Source organism: Podarcis raffonei, chromosome 10 (assembly GCF_027172205.1).
Source record: "Podarcis raffonei isolate rPodRaf1 chromosome 10, rPodRaf1.pri, whole genome shotgun sequence".
Lineage (NCBI taxonomy): Eukaryota > Metazoa > Chordata > Lepidosauria > Squamata > Lacertidae > Podarcis > Podarcis raffonei.
In genome coordinates, this window is record NC_070611.1 from 2789855 (window position 1) to 2810203 (window position 20349).

The window sequence follows — 20349 nt, forward strand, 5'->3', positions numbered from 1 at the left end:
TCTCTCAGCCAGCAAAATGCGGCTGATTCATAGTAAAGTTTAAGGTCTGGCAGGGCAAATCCACCTCTTTCTTTTGCATCAGTTAGTATTTTAAATTTTATTCTGGGTTTCTTGCCCTGCCAGACGAATCTAGAAATATCTCTCTGCCACTTCTTGAAACAGTCCATCTTATCCAAAATTTGCAGTGTTTGAAACAAAAACAACATTCTTGGCAATACGTTCATTTTTATCACAGCGATACGGCCTAGCAATGAAAGGTTCAGATTTGACCAGATTTCTAGGTCCTTTTTCACTTCCATCCAACATTTTTCATAGTTATCTTTAAATAAATTCACATTCTTAGCAGTCATATTAACCCCCAGGTATTTCACTTTCTTAACCAATGTTAATCCTGTCTCCTTCTGAAACCTCTCTCTCTCAATCTCTGTTAGATTTTTCTCCAAAACCTTAGTTTTTATCTTGTTCAACTTAAAACCCGCAACCTGACCAAATTCTTGGATCAGTTCCAATACTCTTTTAGTACTAGATTCTGGCTCCTGTAATGTCAATACTAGGTCATCAGCAAATGCTTTCAATTTGTACTGTTTAGCTCCGACTTGTATTCCTTTAACCAATTGATCCCTTCTAATCATATTTAAAAGGACCTCCAGGACCGATATAAAAAGCAATGGGGAAATTGGGCAACCTTGTCGTGTTCCTTTCTCTATCTTAAATTCCTCTGTCACTACATTATTGACAATTAATTTAGCCTTTTGTTCTGAATATATTGCACCTATACCATTTCCAAAACCTTGACCAACCCCCATCCCCTGTAGGTTCTTCTTCATGAAACTCCAGGAAATATTGTCAAAAGCTTTCTCTGCGTCCACAAAAATCAAAACTGCTTTGGTATTAATATTCACTTGTAGTTTTTCTAAAATATTAATTATATTTCTCGTATTATCAGACAAGTGTCTGCCCGGGAGAAAGCCTGCTTGATCTTTATGTATCTCTTCTGCTAGTACAGTAAGAGCTGTTCGGCAGTGGAATTTGCTGCCAAGGAGTGTGGTGGAGTCTCCTTCTTTGGAGGTCTTTAAGCAGAGGCTTGACAACCATATGTCAGGAGTGCTCTGATGGTGTTTCCTGCTTGGCAGGGGGTTGGACTCGATGGCCCTTGTGGTCTCTTCCAACTCTATGATTCTATGATTCTATGATTCTATACTTTTTTAAATCTTTTAGCTAAACTATCTGCAAAAAATTTGTAATCCACATTGAGCAGAGATATGGGGCGGTAATTCTTAAGCTGTGTCTTCTCAGACTCTATTTTCGGTATAAGTGTAATGTAGGCTTCCTTCCACGACTCTGGTGCTTTTTTCCCTTCCAAAATTTCATTACAAACTTCCTTTAATGGTTGTATTATCCATTCTTTCAGGGATCTATTAGAAATCCCTTCTCTCGCCCCTCCCCCCCCAACAGATGAACATACACTGGTGACAACTTTGCACTCATTTTGGCACCAGACAAAGCTGGTTTTGTTTTCCTGGGCACCAATTATATTATATTGATAAATCTGCTTTTAATATATTTTTGTCATTTAATTGTTGTTATTTATACTTAATTGTTAATCTCTTCAGGAGTTTTTAGTGGAGAGATATATACAAATTTAATAAACCTTAATAGGTCTTAAGCATACATATTTTGTTGAAACTGACACATTGCTTAGCAACAAAGCTGTTGTAAAATAAAAAATATGCCCTTTTCCCTTATGGGGTATCCAAGAGCCCATATAGAGTCCTTACATAGGTTCCCTATTGGTAGGAGAGAATAACAGAGGCCAACCAGAGAATATTGAGAAGCAAAGCAGCTAGTAAGCTTGATCTTTATTGATCTGTTGCAACAGGGTGCTCCCCTCACTCGCAGGAAAGGCGGAGGAGCCACAAAAATGCTGTGCAAGGGTTTATAAAGACTTTTGAAATTCCCATCCTCTAGATCAAGACCACCCCCAGAAACATTATGCATACATCACAGAAGGGGTGTAACTTAAGACCACCCCTCAGATACATCCCACCTACATCACAGAAATTTAAATGTTGTTTTTCTCTTGTCCTTGTTTATCTCCTGTTTGGCAGGTTACTTGATTAGCCTGGTAGCCTGGCCATTCTTCTGTAGTGATAAAATACTTATTTCCTGGGCCAGGTCACAGGCTCACACCCTATTCATATCTTAAATGTGTCCTTAAGACAGGATTTGTGAGGAAAGAGACAATGGGGAGACTTTTCCAGTTTGACCATGCAGAGAAAACATTTGGTCAGTTTAGGAATCAAAATGGTTCCAGGTTGGCCTTCCTGTGTTGATCTATGTATGTGCGGTTATGAACATTGCCATATATCTAAGACCATAAAATTCCTATCACAAAGCTAAGAAAAGTAAAAGCCAGTGAAGTTGGCTAAAATAAGATTTATATATTTTTAAAAGCAAAACTGCTTGGACCATTAGCCACATGCAACCATGATTAATACCTTGTTTGCAAATGAATGCTGATTTGCAATCAGATCTAAGAATGTGCTGATATAGCCACATCTTAGGATCTAGTTACTGCAGAAAGTTAATTGAAAAATTAGGCTAACAAGTGTTAGCCTAAGAAGAAAGACAGAGAGACTAAAAGTCTCATTATCTGATCTAAATTTGTTAATCCAAGCAAAGTAATAAAGATCACCAAAGCCACTTAATAAGAAAGTCACATCCCCCGATGTGCTTATCCTTGCCAATGGTTTTCCATAATTAAATGGGTTTCATTTACAAGTCATGTGCATTTTGGGATTTTTTCTGTATTGATTTTTATGTGCCTGGAATTTTCAGTGCAACTATTTAGCTGACTGAATGCTTCATCTCTTTTCACAAATGATGCTTAAATCAGTTTATGCTTTGCTCCCCCCCCCCCATGCGTAATGAAAAAGGTACGTTTGACTAGAATGAAACCTTGGATTTTTAAAAGAGCTCTTTCCTGCTTTCTCTGTCACATCCTGAACACCTGCAGACCACACATTTTAAGCTGAAAGGTGTTATTAAAAACCTGGCAGTTCTCAGGTGACTGAGTCCAAATGGGTGCTTAAAAATTCTAACTGATCCTAGAAGATAACGCAGCAGCACACAACATTCTGGTGGAGGCAGCACATGCTTTTTAAAAATTTAATTTGGAGGCACACTGGTGTAGGAGTGTATACAGGTAAAGGTTCCCTGCTCTCAAAGGAGGTGTTGATCTGAGCACAAAGGAAAACCTTCTCTGGACACAGGCAATTCCTCTGCATCTGAACCATTCAAGGACCTGTGATGGCACAATCACCAACCTCAGTGGAGAGTGGGGGGGGGGGGTGAGTCTGGAGCAGCGATACACAAAGAGAAGCAGGAAGCTGGGGGAATCCAGTCAGTTGGGTGGGGTATTATTATTATTGGCTTTAGACTTTCAACCACTTTTAATTATACAACAGAGCAGCACACCAGCAGTTGTCTCAATGGCATATTAGCAGTCCCCAGCACATGCCTGGGAAATTACTGAGACACACTGCGGTCCTGAAGAAGTGATGCACTGACTGGTTCATCCAGGATCAAAATTCATGATGAAAGTGTCCCATTTCCCTCCCCTCCCTTTTCTTCTGTTGACTCCTTCCATCTTCTTCTTTTCTAGGGCTACAAAGTAAAAAGTGCCTTCAGTGCAGACCAAGAGAAGGAGGAAGTGGCTGTAGAGCTAGATCGTTCAGGATCTAACTTTCTGTGGAAACCGAGACAAACATTTGTACTACACAAAGAAGATTGCTGTTCCCATCTGCTTCATGCAGCAAATTGGATAAAACACCCAAGAAGAAATTTTCCTATCCCCAAATCAGAATGGACTTTACAGTGGTTTGTTGCGAGCCATCCCGAAGTCCCAAAGGAAGGTATTACCATATATAAGCTGGTCCTGTCCGTATTAATGCAGGGCCAGTGCAGAGAAGCCCCAGACATGAGGTGGTGGTCACTTAACTGCCCGGCTCCTTCCACATCACTATGTGCTCCACACACACACCAGGCGTAAGGCAACAGAGCTTTATACACCACTGCAAGCGCACAATTGATGTACTAGCGGGAGCCTCTTTTAGCAGTCCAGCGTGAGTCTGGGCCCTGCTATATTTTACGCTGCTAAATAATCCAGCTATCATGGGCTAAGAAACTGGTTATTTTGGTGTTTTTTAGATTCCAGTGTCAAGGACGCTACTCTTACCGTTGTTGATATCTATTTCAAATTAAATGCAATTCCTCTAGTTATAGCTTTGGTGAGACATGGCTATTATGTTCTCAGTTAGATTCCTAACATGCTGGCCACTAGGCTCCCTGAAAGAAGGGAACATCTGATACAAGGTGACTTTTCTTCTGCCATGTAACTGACAGTAAGCAATTTCTGATGACTTACCCACAGTGCAGCTCGGCATGTATTACAGGAGGTCATGAAACTGAAGCTGAAAAAAATCACTTTCTGAAAATTCTACGATGTGTTTCCCTGAAACACAACAGTTTCAAAAAGGCCTTTAAAAGAATCTAGCTTTCTGTGCCTCTTTTGTATCTTTTCAATAATGACGACTCTCAAAACAGCATAAGCCTCTCTGAATTGGATCTCTGAGATGCCGCAAAGACAGGAAGAGAACTCTCTAGCCACAGGATAAAAGAAAAGTAGTTTTGGTTCACATTTGATGTACACATAGTCTATGTTTTCACCCTTCAAGATGTCAAGCAACAAAACAAATACTTTGAACAATACATATTAACAATGCTAATTAAATCCCAAAGGTATTGCAGTTGATTGTAGCAATGTTAGAATCGTAGAATTGTAGAGTTGGAAGGGATGCTAAGCGTCATCTAGTCCAAGCCCCTGTAATGCAGGAATCTCAGCTCAAGCATCCCTGACAGATGGCCATCCAACCTCTGCTTAAAAACCTCCAAGGAAGAAGAGTCAACAACCTCCTGTGAGAGACCGTTCCACTCTCAAAAAGTTTTTAGTTGGAATCTCCCTTCTTGTAACTTGAAGCCATTGGTTCGAGTCCTACCCTCCAGAGCAGGAGAAAACAAGCTTGCTTCACCTTCCATGTGTCAACCCTTGAGATATTTGGAGATGGCCGTCATATCTCCTCTCGTCTCCTCTTTTCCAGGCTTAACATACCCAGCTCCTTCAAGCATTCCTCAGAAGGCTTGGTTTCCAGACCCTTGATCATCTTGGTTGCCTTCCTCTGCACACCTTCCAGCTTGCCAACTTCCTTCTTAAATTGTGGCGCCCAGAATTGGACGTAGTATTCCAGGTGTGGTCTGACTAAGGCAGAATAGAATGGGTCTATTACTTCCCTTGATCTGGACACTAGACTTCTGTTGATGCAGCCTAGAATAGTGTTAGCGTTTGTTTTCTTTTTTTGAAATCTCAAAATGCTTAACTTTGGCTTAAGCCTGTATGAAAAGCCCTTCTGGATGAGGCCAAAGGTCCGTCATCTGGTGTAGCATCCTGTTCTGACCACGGCCAGCCAGATCCCTTGGGACGCGCATGAGCAAGACGGGAGCACAAAGCCCTCTCCCAAACAGCCACTTCATTGTGCCCAAAGCTCCTGAAACTTTGTACAGCTTCTCTCTTCTACTTCACACTTGTTTAAATTTTAAGGACATTGGCTGGTTGAATTTTGGAGTATTTTTTCTGTTGGTGATTATTGAAGGTTTAAAAGCTGTGGGTTGCATCCAGTGTTAGTCATATTCAGAGTAGAGCTATTGAAATTAATAGACATAACTCACTTAGGTCCATTAATTTCAGTGGGTCTACTCTGAGTTGGGGGCATCCCTGCATGCCTGGCTGGAATGAGCATCCTACTCTACAATTTCCAAGAAATGGTTAGTGTGCCACTGAAGAGAATCACTATTCTGATTAACATTTTTTTAATGTCAGTTTAAAAATAACAGACCCTCCAAATTAATAGAAAGCTGATATAGGAACCAGAGAGATATTTCAATTCACCCAACATGTCAGGACTGACAGTTCCCAGCAGAACAAGTGCTCATGCTTAAGAGACTTAAGAGATGGCATTTCTGTCATGTCTCTGTAGAAAAATGATCTGTGCTCCAACAGATGTGTCAGAGTTTCCTTCTCCACTAGTGATGCCTCACATTTTGCTTTTGTTTTACTATACACAACTGTTAGTGTTTGTAAATATTAACACAGGCATTTTAGGTGCTGTTTCTCCAGGCAGCCTAGTATGTCCTAATTGCGGTTCAACTTGGTGTACAGGGAAGCTGCAGAGTGAATCAGATCCTGCAGCTAATACATAAGAAGAAGCTGTGCCCACAGCACTTCCTCCGACTGCATTGGCACAGTCCAGGCACACTCGTGTTTGGACACCAGGACAGACCCAGCTGCATCTGGTGAGTTCTCTTTCGCTGCTGTAAACAGAGGGGGAAAGAGAATAATTCTCATACTGGGTAACTCATTTCCATATTAGTTTTTCAAAATTAACCATCTGTGCAGGTATACATCCTGCAACATTTCAATGCGAATTTTTGTGGTTTAATAATCCCAATTCATAAGTGCACCAAAGTCCTATTTGGGGCCTCAAGATGCATCTTGATAAGTACCTGCGGCAGGGCAGTGGGTGGCACCTGTTTGTTTGGACAGGGCTCCTGCATCCTGCATGGGGCCCCATCTAATGCTGCCCACATGCTGGGGAGAATGTCTGCGGGGAAACAGCCTACCAAATGCAAACTCATGAAGACCACCTCAAAGAGTTGACAGTCACCTGCCTGACATGATTATTATCACCTGTGTTGAATGCTCAAATCGGGAAGGGCCAGAAGAAATTGTTTATGTATGTGACCACAGCTACCCAAATATTGTTGTGCGCATATTATAATTCTACAATCTGCCTACTATGCATCCTACCCTTCCAAAGAGTTATGCATGTTATGAGGGGTGAGGGTTGATGGTAAAGTCCTATTCACAAATGTCAAGAAACCAAATTGTACTTCCTCCCTGAGTATACTATGTTGCATTAAAACTCTGCAAGGGCAGTATTCCAAACTCCGTATATCTACCCTGTCACTGGAAACATTTCAGCATTTTGTAGATTTCCTGCAGTCTCTCTCAAAAAAAATTGAACATTTTTTGCACTAGTCCACTTGTATTCTCAGAATATTTGAAACCAGCTGCGACAAACCATCTTCATTCCCATCTCAACTCTTTAACATGCATACTCATAAAGGACCATTTGTGCAACCCTAAAGCTGCATAGCCATCATGTAGTGCAAAAGGAGTAGAAAATGCAGGGAGAAAACTAGCAATTAGAGAGCTGGAGCTCTTCTTGGAAGCAACAGAGCACACCGTCTCCACCAAGGAGGAGACAGGGGACTCCCCTGAGAAGGAGGCTAGTTCACCAACACAGGAGCCAGATATATGGAGAAACGTGACTCAAAGAAGTAGGAGGCCCAGGGTTCGCTCTGATTGTTTAGAAATACGCAATCGCTTTGAGGTCCTTTCCCCTAGCATGGAAGACGAAGAGCAGACTCCATTTGAGGATCTCTCCCTCATTACAGTCGATCAGGTATATGAAGACGAGCAGCAAAGGCAGTCTTCAGGGAATGTGCAGGCGACCTTGGAACGGACAGCTCACGGAAGAACCCCGACCAGACCTAAGAGGAGGCGTGTAGTGGTGATAGGGGATTCCCTACTGAGGGGAACAGAAGCAGTGATCTGTGGGCCTGACAAGATGTCTCGGGAAGTGTGCTGTCTCCCCGGGGCTAAGATCCAAGATGTAACTGAACGACTGCAAGGAATCATAAAACCCACTGACAAATAACCCTTCCTCTTGGTTCATGTGGGAACCAATGACACTGCAAGCAATAGCCTCCAGAAGATCAAAAGAGATTACGAGGCTCTGGGCAGGAAATTGAAGCAATTAAATGCACAAATTGTCATCTCATCTGTCCTCCCAGTTGAACGACGTGGCCCAGGGAGAGAGGGAAAAATAGTGGAAGTGAACAACTGGCTTCACAAATGGTGTAAACAGGAACGGTTTGGATTCTTAGATCACGGAATGCAGTTTCTTGAAGATGGACTTCTGGCAAGCGATGGGCTGCACCTCACAACGGTTGGTAGGAATGTTTTTGCAAAAAATCTCAGAAACCTCATCATGAGGGCTTTAAACTGACTAATGTGGGGGAGGGAGACAGTGCTCCTGAAGGTAGGAGTCTATCAATTGATGAAGATGATCATCCAAATGTCATAGACCGAATGGAGCAAACAGCACGCAAACCTAGTGGTGGGAGGAAAAAATCCTTAAATAAGAGACACGGGGGAATGATTAATGGACTTCAATGTCTGTACACTAATGCGCAAAGTATGGGAAATAAACAAGATGAGCTTGAGCTCTTGGTACAGCAAACTAAATATGACATAATAGGCATCACTGAAACCTGGTGGGATAAGTCCCACGATTGGAATGTAATAATGGAGGGATACAATCTATTTCAGAGAAACAGACCAGACAAGAAAGGAGGAGGAGTGGCGTTATATGTCAGGGATGTGTATACCTGTGAAGAGATCCAAGATTTAGAACCTCAAAGCCAAAGTGAGAGCATTTGGGTCAAAATTAAGGGAGAGAAGAATAACAGTGACCTCATTGTGGGAGTTTACTATAGATCCCCAAGCCAAACGGAGGACATAGATGATGCCTTCCTGGAACAGATGGCCAAGCATGCAAAAGGAAGGGAGATAGTAGTAATGGGGGACTTCAATTACCCGGATATTTGTTGGATGTCAAACTCAGCCAAGAGCATAAGGTCAAACAGATTCCTCACTGGCCTTGCAGACAACTTCATTGTCCAGAAAGTGGGAGAAGCTACAAGAGGAACAGCCATTTTAGATCTGGTCCTAACCAATGTTGATGACCTGGTTAGTGGGGTAGAAGTGGAAGGATCATTAGGCGCGAGTGATCATGCTCTTCTGAAGTTTACTATACAGCGGAAAGGAGCAGCCAAGCATACTAGGACTCAATTTCTCGACTTTAAGAAAGCCGACTTCATAAAACTTAGGGAAGTGCTGGGTGAGATCCCATGGACAGTAATACTAAAAGGAAAGGGAGTTCATGATGGCTGGGAGTTTGTTAAGAGGGAGATAGTAAAAGCACAACTTCAGGCAATACCAATGAGACGGAAACATGGAAGGTGCCTAAAGAAGCCAGGGTGGCTATCTAAAGAACTTTTAACTGAGTTAAGATTAAAAAAGGATGTGTACAAAAAATGGAAAAGGGGGGAAACCACCAAAGAGGAATTCAAACAAATAGCCAGCACGTGTAGACACAAAGTCAGAAAAGCTAAAGCACAGAATGAACTCAGGCTTGCTAGAGAGGTTAAAAGCAACAAAAAAGGCTTTTATGGGTATGTTCGTAGCAAAAGGAAGAACAAAGAAACAGTGGGGTCACTCAGAGGAGAAGATGGTGAAATGCAAACAGGGGACACAGAAAGGGCTGAACTCCTCAATGCCTTCTTTGCCTCAGTCTTCTCCGATAAAGAAAACAATGCCCGACCTGAAGAATTTGGAGCAAATGATTCAGCAGAGGAAACACAGCCCAGAATAACTAAGGAGATAGTACAAGAATACTTGGCTAGTCTAGATGTATTCAAGTCTCCAGGGCCAGATGAACTGCATCCAAGAGTATTAAAAGAACTGGCAGATGTGATTTCAGAACCACTGGCAGTCATCTTTGAGAATTCCTGGAGAACAGGCGAAGTCCCGGCAGACTGGAGGAGGGCAAATGTTGTCCCTATTTTCAAAAAGGGGAAAAGAGAGGACCCAAATAATTACCGCCCAGTCAGTCTGACATCAATACCAGGGAAGATTCTGGAGCAGATCATTAAGCAAACAGTCTGTGAGCACCTGGAAAGGAATGCTGTGATCACCAATAGTCAGCATGGATTTCTGAAAAATAAGTCATGTCAGACTAACCTGATCTCGTTTTTTGACAGAATTACAAGCCTGGTAGATGAAGGGAACGCAGTGGATGTAGCCTACCTTGATTTCAGCAAGGCATTTGACAAGGTGCCCCATGATATTCTTGTAAAGAAGCTGGTAAAATGCGGTCTTGACTATGCTACCACTCAGTGGATTTGTAACTGGCTGACTGACCGAACCCAAAGGGTGCTCATCAATGGTTCCTCTTCATCCTGGAGAAGAGTGACTAGTGGGGTGCCACAGGGTTCTGTCTTGGGCCCGGTCTTATTCAACATCTTTATCAACGACTTGGATGATGGACTCAAGGGCATCCTGATCAAATTTGCAGATGACACCAAACTGGGAGGGGTGGCTAACACCCCAGAGGACAGGAACACACTTCAAAACGACCTTGACAGATTAGAGAACTGGGCCAAAACAAACAAGATGAATTTTAACAGGGAGAAATGTAAAGTATTGCACTTGGGCAAAAAAAATGAGAGGCACAAATACAAGACGGGTGACACCTGGCTTGAGAGCACTACATGTGAAAAGGATCTAGGAGTCTTGGTTGACCACAAACTTGACATGAGCCAACAGTGTGACGCGGCAGCTAAAAAAGCCAATGCAATTCTGGGCTGCATCAATAGGAGTATAGCATCTAGATCAAGGGAAGTAATAGTGCCACTGTATTCTGCTCTGGTCAGACCTCACCTGGAGTACTGTGTCCAGTTCTGGGCACCACAGTTCAAGAAGGACATTGACAAACTGGAACGTGTCCAGAGGAGGGCAACCAAAATGGTCAAAGGCCTGGAAACGATGCCTTATGAGGAACGGCTAAGGGAGCTGGGCATGTTTAGCCTGGAGAAGAGGAGGTTAAGGGGTGATATGATAGCCATGTTCAAATATATAAAAGGATGTCACATAGAGGAGGGAGAAAGGTTGTTTTCTGCTGCTCCAGAGAAGCGGACACGGAGCAATGGATCCAAACTACAAGAAAGAAGATTCCACCTAAACATTAGGAAGAACTTCCTGACAGTAAGAGCTGTTTGACAGTGGAATTTGCTGCCAAGGAGTGTGGTGGAGTCTCCTTCTTTGGAGGTCTTTAAGCAGAGGCTTGACAACCATATGTCAGGAGTGCTCTGATGGTGTTTCCTGCTTGGCAGGGGGTTGGACTCGATGGCCCTTGTGGTCTCTTCCAACTCTATGATTCTATGATTCTATGATTCTAATCCTTTACTTAAAGGATTGGTAATAGTGCATCCACTGAAGTGCTGCTGGATCCTGCTAAAATCCCCACTTTTATGCAGAACCCTGCTACTCAAAATATGTCCAATGAGTTTTAACCTTGCTTGGAAACAGCAGATAAAAGAACCAAGGCATTGTGGGTGCCAGGTGTTGTGTTTGAGGGAAAATAAATAATCCCATGTAGCTAGATGACATAGACCAAAACTTGTTCGGGGGGGAGGAGGGGGGATGTTGGCAACTAGAAATTCTATAATTGCTTGGCCTTGTCTAAATATGCTAGTTTGTTTCAAACATACAAAACAGTGTTTCTCTTCTAGATGAATGTCTATTTGAGATTATTATGCTTTGTGCATCATCCATCCCTGACAAGGTCATCTGCTATATTAAAATGTCATCCCAGCGTCTGGCTCAGGCCCATCATCATTGCTAATCATTGCCATTTTCACATCCTTAGATGGATCTGCATTGTTGGAGACAAAATTGCTTTTGCATTCCTGCCTTTCTCTGACTCTTTTTACGGGATTAATTTCTCATCTTATCCCTAGAGTTGCCCTCACAATTGGCGTTTCCATAGAAAGCAGTTACTCGATCCAGAGTCCTAATGGCACAACAAGAGATGGTTGCCGTGAACAGCTGTAAAAACCTTTCGCTCAGAGGCCGCCTTGCAAACAACCCCCCCCCCCCCATTGAGCTCCTTCACAGTGATCTATTTTGCTCATGAAGGGTTGGCCAGTTGAAAATTGTCTCTCTGAGGTTTTGCCCCCACGGCATCTTCCCTGGAAGAAGCTAAAAGATTTGAAAGGCATAATAAAATGCCATTCACTGAAGCAGTTTCTGTCCTCCGTGTGTCACAGAATTAAGACCTGCAAGCACACTTGTGTGTTAGTCACTTAAATATGTTTCAAGGCTTTTGTCTCTGGACTGGCATTTAGGGTTCAGGATTCAACCAGAAGGTATTTGGAGCAAATGTGGAAATGTCAAAATGGCAGGCAGCTTGCAGTTACTTGCTGCCCATATTGACTGGATGGTCATCCCATCTCTATGAATGCTGCATTTCCCAAGATTTTTTTTTTTAAATAAGAGTCTCTTGTCATCTCCCTCAGCAGCATGATGCAATCTGCCAATCATCTCCCACAAATCCAGTATGGACCCCTGAAATGTTCAGCCTTAGCTGCTGGGGAAAGAAGGCCCTTCTTGCCTCAGGATTCTCAGGGCCCTCAAGGCTGTGCTCTTCCCTTCAGATGCCCTTCTTCACCGTTTGCACTCCCAGAATGGAGGTGCAAGGAAGAGAGACATGTCTTTCTAAGGAGTCAGGGCTTTCTCTCTCTCTCTCTCTCCTTGAATGCCTTTTTTCTATCATTTTTCAACATCCAAATTACATTTGCATATTTTTTAAAAAAAACTATGTGCATTAGAAAGCCTGCCAGACTTAATTGGGATCGAAGAAGAAAGATGAAAAGATTGTGTGACATTCTGAGCAGCTGGAATTGGCAGTAAGAAAAAGCAGAGGAAATGAGATTGGTGGAAGGGACTGTTTATAGCACAAGACGGTCCATCTGCTTGGAGGGGTGAAAATAAAACAACTGAACCTAAAGAGACTTTGTGGTGTGAACTAACTGCCTACTTGCAAGCAGCAGAAGCAAGAGACTACTGCATTCACTAGGAATAGGATGTTAGCTCTTCTGCATACAATACAGCATGTGTGTACAGCTGAAATTCTTGTTGCATTCTTGTTAGATTCTTAGTAATGTACTCAGCTACACTAGTTAAGAAACAGCTATTGGAATGAGCTATAAACATGCAACAACAGATGGCGCCAGAGAGCAGGACATTTTAAAACACGATTTCCCATAGAGATCTTTTCTTTTGTTAAAACAATCTAGTTTCTGACTTATTCATAGCATTTTTTTCCTGTGTTTAGACTCCTCACCAAATCATTTACTCCACTGACTAGCTGAGCAGACCACACAGATTAACATGATAGGCCCTATAAGTGGCTTTGAACAAGTCATTCAAAACACCCATTCAAAACACTTAGCTGTTGTCTTTCTAGTGGGTCTCATCTAAATCAGAGATAATTTTGTATCTTTGGCCACCTAGAGGATGTGGGAAACACGTAGCTCGGATAACATATTTTTAAATCCTAGAGGCCCTACCACATTTCAATCACAGTGCAATAAAAACATTTTTTTAAAGTTTTGCTAAGAAAAAAAACAAAACAACAGAGGAACAAAACCAGAGGAAGTGGGTAGTGGAGGCAGAAGTAAATCAGGAAAGAACAAGCCCACATACGGAAGCTTAAGACTGAAGCTTCACCTGCAAAGCGGGGGCCACTGAATTACGTTGTGACGTGGGTTGCATGGCTTAAAAGCTGCCACAATCAAGTGCCACTTGACAAGCAGCAAGATAGCTTGTTGCTCCGTGAAATTTAAAAGGATTCACTGCTAACTGTTCCCGGATGGCAAAGGATTAAGGCCCATCTGCCCCTGGAGGGGATCTTTTTGAGAGTGTGACTTGCCTACTCTCCAAACTGAGGACTTTATATTAGTTGAACACATGAGCTCTGCAGCCACAAAGTTATTATTGGAAAGGTGCTGCTGACTTCATTGCAGAGCCTGAGTTGAGACCTATCGGTCGCACCCGCCCACCAAGCCCTAGACTACCCTCCAGAAAACAAAGCCCCCCTCAGAAATGCAGGCACTGACCAGGCTGGCTCTAGATGGGGAACTTGTTGAACCCAAGCTCCCAACAAGGCAATATGTTGGCTGGTCAGAGATGATGAGAGTTAGAGACCAGCCACATCTGAAGGGCTGCAGGTTCATCCATCTCTGCTCCAGAGAATAGGGAATGCTCCAAGGAACAAGAATGGTGGGGAGGAGGAAAGGTGTAGGACAAGCCCTCTCCATGATTATGCAGCCTACACGCTTGCACCAGGAATCCAGGCGCATCCTTGCTGAGATGCCCTTGGTATTGTCAAACCTCAAACGCAGCGTACTGCATGTTATGGACAATGCACACGGCTGGCTCAAGCAACTTGGGGGCCTGGGGCAGAAAACTGAAAGAGAACCTCTGCCACCAAGAATCTCACACTAACTGAGATGTGATCCACTACTCCACTGAATGGGTCAGATGACCCATTTATTAAGCATTCATCCCGATTTGCTAGCGCAAAGGTTACATGCAGGTTAGGTTATATCCAATTTTTACTGAGCATTTGTTCTAATTTGTTTACAGGGCAGTTCTACACCAATGCACAATCTTCCTGATTTGCTTGTGGGGTCTTTATTTGGCTTTCCCTTAGTCACTCGTTCATTCCCACACACTTTTCAATGCATTTCCACATCACTTTCCAAACCGCAAAACCCCCAATTCTTTTTTTGTAATGGATTTGTTGTGCTAATGCAACAGAGTCTTTAATTGCACAAACTGAAAGTTCCTGTAGAAGCTGGAATCCCTCACACAAAATTGTGACAGCCTGGACAAACCCTTAAGGCCTTTCAAAACTCTGACACCTTTCAGTGGGGCACATGCAGAAGTGGTTCGTGGTCAACAGCAGAGTTGACCATGACAATGAGATTCATCCTCCCCATGACTTTTTCCTAAGTATCTTCTTTTCAGAGCCTTTTTTTTGGGGGGGGGGTCAGAGATTCACTGTTTTATCTTTCCTTCAGTCTGACAAAACCCAAGCAACTATGATCACATGTGTTGCCATGGCAAGTGTTCATCCAATATCAGAGCTAACAGTCATGTAAAATCCACATAATTGGCCCATTTTTGAAAATAACTCAATGCTTTCATGCTAATCCTTGAATATGCATGAGAGGCACAGATGGAAGTGTCCTCCTTTCAGCTGGCTGGATTTTCATTTAAGCCAACCAACAACAAAAAGAAGAGCTTTCAATGGATTTCCGAGAGCATTTTTGCACACACCCTCCCACACACGGATTGCTTTTTCCTTGGAATTGCAAAATTTCACAGATGAGGACTGAAGCACTTATTTTTTAGGTTTCTCAAACACATTCCATGCCAAATCAGGGCTAGGACTTTGCACATTGCCATAGATAAGTAAAGATTCTCTTCCTCTTTTTCTGCTTGAGACACCTAGTTATCATATTTGTGGGTGAGAATTTACCTTCCACCTGTTTTAGTAAGTACAGTCTTAAAGAAAAAAGAAAAGAAAAGAAAAGAAAAAAAGAAAAGAAGAGTGATTCATATTTCAGGCCTAAACCATACACATATAAAATGTGCCTTCTATTGGTAAACTTAGGCACTCCTCATTGCATTGGATCTGCTAAGGGAGGAAAGAGTTGATTTATACATTCCCTCAAACACATTGATGGGATTCTTCCTCAGCTTGAATAAGCACTTAACTTCAAAGACTTACTGGATTGCAATATCCTGTGTTCTCTTTAAATGGCTAGGGAGGCAGGAAGAGAACTACATTCACCCCTTTCTCTGGACAGGAGTTGCAGCCATACCAACAGCTGAACTCACCTGAGCAGGTATACGGCATACATAATTAAGTGTGCAATTCAGGCTTCTTCAGCCTGGTGCCCTCCAGATATTGTTGGACACCCCCAGCCTCCCCCCCTCATGTCCACCCCTGGTTGGGGCCGGTGAGAGTTGGAGTCCAGCAACATCTGGAGGGACACCGAATTAGGGAAGGCTGATGCAATTAGGCTCAGAAAACCAGAACTATGGACTCAGAAAATAACCTTGCTTATTCCAGGTCCAATTACAAGCAAAACTGGATCCTGCCACACCCCCCAATGTTACTGAGACTGCAATAGGCACTAATCCTTCCCTCCAAAACACTCAACCCGTTTACTTTGCGGTGGCAGTAGGAAGAGGGTCTCTGTTTTTCCTTGTCTTCTCACAAACCCTACCATGCCTGGCATGGGTGCTACTAGGAGAGGGAGGGACTGATGTCTCTGAGTCACAGATGAACTTGTGGAGAGTAACCCAGCCTCTTATTTGGAGGCAAATATTTAAGAGTCACCAAAATCTGTACTCCCAAACAGGGAATTATGATGCCGTTTGGCAACTGTGTAGGGAGACGATCTCCAGCTATGGTTTATCTGTCAGCAGAAACCGATCCCTTTCAGAGGACCATCCCTCATACTGAAATCCACATCGGGGGCCCTAAACTGCAGTTTGAGAATGTCAATGCTGCTTCCAAACCTTGAACTCTGTTTAAATAAAATCAAGGCATAATCTTACGTGCAGAACCATCAGGGAAGTCTCCCTATATCCTTTCTTAACCATTCCTATCAGTTTCCTATCCTGAATTCTAGTCACATAACAGGCACAATAAATAACATGCCGTAATATTGCCCTTTGCCTCTCATGTGATAAATATTCCCACTATGTTTACCCTTTGGTGTTTAGTGAAGGATGTGCATCTCCAGGAATCTGTGACTCCACTCTATTCCAGATTGTGCTTTTAACTGCACAATTCCTTTCTTTAATTGCAGAGGAAAGAGTGGAAAGGGATTGACTTCTGGAAGACTAACAAAGGCACTTCTGTCTGCCCCCCCCCCCCATGGGGAACTGTCCCTCTTGTTTATTTTTATTGACCCAGTCTGTCTTTCCCATTTGATTTGCAATGCCTCCCTCGGCTGCGGTTACCTTGATGGTTCACAATTTACTGGTTTGCTTTCAAGACTTGCTACGCTAAAAATGCAATTCCATCTGTGATGCCCTGCTTTGTTTTCTCCCCATTCTTCCACTTGAATTGTTTACTAATCCTTGGCCACTGACTTTTCTCCAAGGTGTCTATATACTTCAGAGACAAGATCTTGCTGCCCAGACGACCAGAGAGCTCAAAGAACCTTCCCTGCCGTACATACAGCCCTTCCCTCATGTGGAACTTCACTTCCTGGGTCACCAGGAAGCAACACAAGACAGTGCTCTTTTACAGAATTGAAAGTAGTTTCACGGGGACATCGTGCTAACACTCATTCCCCACCCCCCACAACCATCCCACTATCTACTGTGATCAAACAGGTTTTTTATCTTCTGTGATGCAAACACTCCCTTGTCCTGACATGCTGTCTTGCCATTAGAGACAGGGTGGAGATCGCTGGTGACGCTTTCACTAACACAACGGTACTGCTACATTACAAATAGTATCCCAACCAGCACACATAAGAATATGATCGCAGCCACACTTAAAACTTTACATATTGCAGTCCTCTTTTCTGCCTCGCATGTGGATCATCACACTTTCTGATTTGTTGATTTTACATTTATATCCCATTTATTTTCCATCATGGAACCCAAGGTGCATGTGTGCATGTGGTTTCCAGGAAGTCACTGTTTCAGGTAGCAACCAGACCTGGACCAGCTTAGCTTCAGCAAGATGGTGGCCTCATCCTCTGGTGCCTGCAGATCACCCCCTGGGTATGCTATAGGCATGACATTAGAACCAGGTTAAAAGGCTTCTGAATGAAACATTCACTCTGATGAGTGTTGCATATATGCAATGGGTACCTATATGCAATGGGTGAAGAGAATTGGGTGGGGAGAGGGGATAAATATATGTGCTGCAAGACATCAACTGGTTTGTCAGATACTATTATGCAGGACTGAAAATGAGGCAGCAAAAGGAGTAGAGTTCAATGCACTCTTTGCCCTGGGAAAATCCTCCATGGACAGCAATTTAAGCACCACAGCTGCAACTAATGTTGTGCTATAATGCTGGATATCTCATAGTTTGTGCAACTCACTTACTCTGCATGACATTATTTGCATGAAATAGCACACCATAGTAATTACAATTTAGCAGTCAAATTAGAAAGATTTTGATTATAATGACTTTGCATGACACAGTACCCAGCATGAAACACCAGACAAGCATTTTCATTAAGGGTATGCAAATACCACCATGGGACAGGGATGAGCTTTAGTGCTTTGTTATTATTATTGATTTACAAAAATAGAACTTTGGTTGATAAATATAGCAAGAAACTAATTATGTATTGGTTCTATTTGGCATAGTAGCACCATGTTCCAGCATTTAGAGGGGCACAATCTATATTTAGAAGAGGCCAGTCTTGTAAAAAGTTTTTCTCGAAAAGAAGCTACCAATTCCCCATACCGAGACTGCACCAGTAGAAGACAAAATTATCTGTTTCTAATTCTATCATAGTTTTTGGAGGAGGAAAACAAGAAAAAAAATATTCTGAATCTCAGAATCTATCGGGCAAATGATAGATTTTTGCAAGCTTGACTGGTGTCATGTACCACCTTTATATCATTTTCATAATATTCTCTCTTAGGGCATTACATGCCATAAATTTCATACCTGTGGTCCACAACTGTTCCCAGTCAGCAAACATAATGTTATGTCCAACATCTCACTTGCCCGATAATAAATGTTGGAAATGTAAGGAAAATGAAGGCACATTCTTTCACCTTTGGTGGACGTGCCCAAGGATTAAGGCTTTCTGGGAGATGATATATAATGAATTGAAAAAGGTATTTAAATATACCCTACTGAAGAAACCAGAGGCCTTTCTCCTGGGCATAGTTGACCAATCGGTGTTAAAGAAGGATAGAACTTTTTTTATGTACGCCACAACAGCAGCAAGAATACTTACTGCAAAATATTGGAAGACACAAGATTTGCCCACTTTGGAAGAATGGCAGATGAAGGTGATGGACTATATGGAATTGGCGGAAATGACCGGCAGGATTCGAGACCAGGGAGAAGAGTCAGTGCAGGAAGATTGGAAGAAATTTAAAGACTATTTACAGAGATATTGTAAAATTAAGGAATTTTAGAATAATGTTGGATTGGAACTAAGTGGTTTCTAGCTGTGATGGGCTAAAAGAATATGAAAAAATGGGTTTATATAAGTAAAAATCTAAGAGCGTAATAATTTAAGAATGAGATCTGGGTAGCAAAAAGGAGGGAAAGAAATTGTTGAATTAATAACTTGAACTTGGAATACAAAAAAAGGGTGGTATGAGGAGGTCCTAGAAACAAGTAAATGAAAAATAAGGAGATGAAAAGATTGATTGTTTTTAACAATTTTTGTTGGATATTTTTTATTTTTTGTTGTTTTTTCATATTGTTTTTTGTAATGTAAAATCCTTAATAAAAATTATTATAAAAAAAATGAAAGTATCTTAGTTTTGGGATCTAACAGTTCTGTTTCCAATTTTGATTTTTCCACCTGGCAGCCAATTTTTTTGTCCAAATTGTAAGCCTCCCTTATTTGATAATAGTGAAGCCAGTCTCGCACTTTATCTTTTAATTTCTCAAAACTCTGCAATTTCAATTTGTCTCCTTCTTGCTCCAAAATTTCCCAATATTTCGGCCATTTGGCCTCCATATTGAGCTTTTTCTGAGCCTTCACTTCCATCGGTGACAACCACCTTGGGGTTTTATTTTCAAGTAGGTCCTTATATCTTGTCCAGACATTAAACAATGCTTTCCTGACAATATGGTTTTTAAATGCTTCCGGGGGCGGCGGACTTCCGGGGGCGGCGCGAACGGCAATGGCGGTCCCCTTTCGTTAGTGAAGGGGAAGCTCCGCAGAAACGGGTCGTCCGCCACGGCAAAGCGGAGACCCTCGTCGGAAACCCACAGGTGGAGATAGCCTGTGGTCGTGGGACTCGGCGGGCACCAGTAGCGCTCCCCTGTTGCGTGAAGGGACCCCGTAAGGGGCTCCGGATCGTGTCGGGGGTGGCGCGGTGCTGTGAGTCGATCGCTCTTTTTGCGGAGTGAAGCCGCTAAGCTGCTGTCGGTGAGCGCTGACCCTTTTCCTGGGAACCATTCGGCTACAAACTTCAACCCGTGAGTAGGGGGATGAATTAGGATTAAGAAGCTAAAATTTACGAATCTGGCATACAAGCGGGAGACGCAACCAGGAAGTCCGTCTCCCGGGTTTTGTTGTAAGATCAAAGCAAAGACTTTTAAAAGAACCCAAGCCCCGGACTTGGAGTTAATAAGTTTCAAACTCTCACATTAAGTTTAAGACCTCTCCTCAACTTATTGTGGGGTGGAGGAGGTGAAAAATCTGCTTTTTCCTACCTATTCTTTGAACTTTCGGACTGGAAAATATTGAATCTCTGGTTACTGAGCTGCCAGGGCTGGAATTTGAAGGCTGCTTAGGAACTGTCACTGA

At 42.6% G+C, this 20349-nt stretch overlaps 1 protein-coding gene and 1 long non-coding RNA gene across 4 annotated transcripts in view; one reads left to right on the plus strand and one right to left on the minus strand.

The window, feature by feature from the left end:
- FRMD4A (FERM domain containing 4A) overlaps positions 1–20349 on the minus strand; it is a 464351-nt gene that overhangs the window by 399771 nt on the left and 44231 nt on the right. The window lies entirely within an intron of this gene.
- Positions 3569–18358, plus strand: LOC128422384 (uncharacterized). Of its 2 annotated transcripts, XR_008332494.1 has the most exons (4): positions 3569–3914; positions 6275–6408; positions 16987–17617; positions 18215–18358. It is a non-coding gene; the product is annotated as an uncharacterized LOC128422384 (long non-coding RNA). The 2 variants fall into 2 exon arrangements; XR_008332493.1 differs by lacking the exon at positions 18215–18358 and having other exon boundaries at positions 16987–18172.